We start from the raw sequence: 3180 nt of genomic DNA on the forward strand, positions 1-3180 counted from the left end.
ATAACGTTATCACTGGTAGCGGGTGATGTAGGGACACATGAGTCATAGGACGAGGCGAAACGAGAGCGACTCATGTTGTTGTGCTTCGGATCACGGATACCGCCTCGACACACGAAATTAGTGCGAGATTATCTCCAGGCAGAAGCAATGTTACCGTGGAGGGCATCCGTCGTTCCAAGCCGAATTTGAATTTTTCGACTCCCCCCGACCAGTATAAATAAACGGACACGATCGCGAGCGTAATTCATTATCAATAATCAAGTGTTGAGCGATTGTCGAGTATATACCGAGTATCTACGAATTATCATTATTAGCGAGTTATTATCATGTTATCCGCGAGCGGTCTATTCTATTTGTTGAACATTTTGTACGAACGTCTATCGACGGTATCGATCTTACTTCAATTATTTATTCAAAATATATTTGACGGTTGCAGCAGCAATCATTCTCGTCATTTCGTAATCCATACATCATGTGCCACAGTTATATAATTTCGACACTTATGGCACGTGTCATTGCAACCGTCGGCTCCTTTGTCAGCATTTTACGTGCACGATTTGTGCAACTGGTGTAATGATTTTTAACGATGAGGGTGCTGAAGGTATCGAGCGATGCGCCTTCTCCTGAGAGATTCCAGCTTTTGTGATTGTTCTCGTGACATAGGCTAACCGAAGCAGCGACGACGTTTGATTGTGTATATGATCGAAGCTAGTTTCATCGATCAGCTAAAAACTTCTTTTGCGTGATGGGTCCACGTCTCCCAAATATTGCGATACACTAGCACTTTTAGCGAATGTACTAGCACTTGGTGGATCCACCAGATGGTCCGGCTCGAAGAAACATAAAATATAACTAATGTGTCTTTTGTTTTACAAGCTCATTCCTCGACGCTAATTTTTCGCCATACTGGACCCGGGTCCCCTAGGACCATAGGGGTAGAGGTTACGTCCAACCAGCGCGCAAGGTACCCAGTACCTTGTTACCTGTATTAGTTAGGCCTGCAGGGGCTGTCACTCATCTTAAGTCGAACAGGGTGTTTTCGAAGCCCTACCATCTCCCCAGGACAATTCTGGAGCAGTTGGTATGCTGCTCACCCGCCCACGGACAATTCAAAGCCAAGGCATTGATAGTTGATCGTCGTGAGAAGTATCATCAATAACTAATCGCATGCATTTTTTTCGAACAGAACGTATAATATCGCTACTCTCACTTTCGGTAGAGGAATTTTTAGCACAATTCTCATTGCTCTCATCACGAAATCTTTTTCTTGAAAACATGTTGTGGGGATGCTTCTCTATAATTTATGCAAATAAATTTCGATGTGCGAATGTGACCAAGAATGACTTGAAACTGATCACGATACGAAGAGATAATAAGAATATATCAGGAGCCTTGTCTGTGCTATTTGTGGTGGGGAAAATTACAAACCGCGACCGCCGTACTACGAGCGATGCCCGTAATATTTAGGATTGGCCCGATCATCGTACTACACAAGTCGTGCGAATGGCTCGAAGGCTGCGCGTGCTTGTTTACGTTTTCGGTCCAAAATTCTCGAACGTAAATCGTAGGTTAAGGGGTTAAACACAAGAGGCGTAATTAACTTCCGGAACTACACGTTCGTAAGGATCGATAGATCGAATGCTAAACAAGTTGGCAGAACTGGAATTCTCATACAGAATGATGCTAAACACAAAGTCGTACAGTCAAATGACACTGAAAAGACGACGTTCGAAACCAGCGTCTTACAGATAAAGATAAAAACATCAATAAATAATCTATACATAATAATAGTATGCAACTTTCGAAGAGTACCGAAAAACTTTCCCCACCAACTGACAGTAAAGACGCTCTAAAGAACACGATAACATAGACATCCTAAAGGTACCAAACTGAAATTCAGAGATAGTCAAAGTCAATATAAATCTTGACGTCATACAAATCGGCAATTAAGTGATAAACTAAATACACTTGTAGCACGCCTTAAAGCAATCCATGAAATAGAAACATGAAAAAACAACTAGCAAATATGAGCAAACCAATGAACAAAATAAAGCAACAAATGGATAAAGACAAACGTAACAACAAAAATATAAGCATATTCAGCAACATAAATATAGCTTCCAAACGAGATACAAATTTAATCCCATCGAATCTTTTTACAAATTAAAATGAGCTGAAGTCAACCTTCATAAAACTGAATGATAGAAAATCATCAAGACTTGACAATATCCCTACTAATTTTAAAAAGCTTACCACCTTTATAATCTACGACTATCAAGAAACCAAGTAGTAGCATTAGAAAGAAAAGGCAGCAATAATTCTATCAACCACCTCTTGCCCAATATTAGTAAAATATTCGAATCTACACATTCAATTTGACTTTAAATTTATACATTCAAGAATACACGCAATTTCAAAATTCACACCAAATATCTGTTGGACAAGAAACGCGAACGATGGCATCCGTGTGATGTACATAGATTTAGAGGGGGCATTCAACTCATTCGGGCTGGATGGACCTTTCTTTAATCTCACGAAAAGAAATTTCCGCACCAAAGAAATAATAGAAATAATTTAGAACATGTTACATATTTTACGTGACAGTCAGAACAGTTCAACCAAAGTATCTAAAATTAAATACGACCTATAACAAGAAACCGTGAATTGCCCCATTTTATTTAGTTTATACATAAGCGATATGCGGTACAGATAGCGATAAAAATAAAAAAGCGATACCATTCGCGAATGATCTACTAATATACGTGAGAGACAATAAATCATTAAAATCCGAAAGCCATCTACAACAAGTATTCAACACAATGCATGACTACTTATGCACAGTAAAAATTAATATAAGCAAGTGGAAGATTATTTTATTCTGGCCGTACATCTCCAAAATATTAAGAAAAAATACGATGTCCGCAGCTATGTCAAGAAATTTCGCTTATACGACAGCAACAATAACAACCAACCAATGTTTCTTGCAACGTAAACACGAGTTGAAACTTAGATTGAAAAACGCGATGTCAAACTACTTGCCTAGGCTGTTGTTTTAGAATCGTCTCGTTATGAGTCCAACAATTGCAGAACAATCACTGAGCAGACATAACTGAAATTGATAAATAACGAATTCTTTGCAATAATAATAGTTAACAATGAACAACTTGGAGATATTTTGCA

This window comes from Bombus pascuorum, unplaced genomic scaffold (genome assembly GCF_905332965.1).
Source record: "Bombus pascuorum unplaced genomic scaffold, iyBomPasc1.1, whole genome shotgun sequence".
Taxonomy (NCBI): Eukaryota; Metazoa; Arthropoda; class Insecta; order Hymenoptera; family Apidae; genus Bombus; species Bombus pascuorum.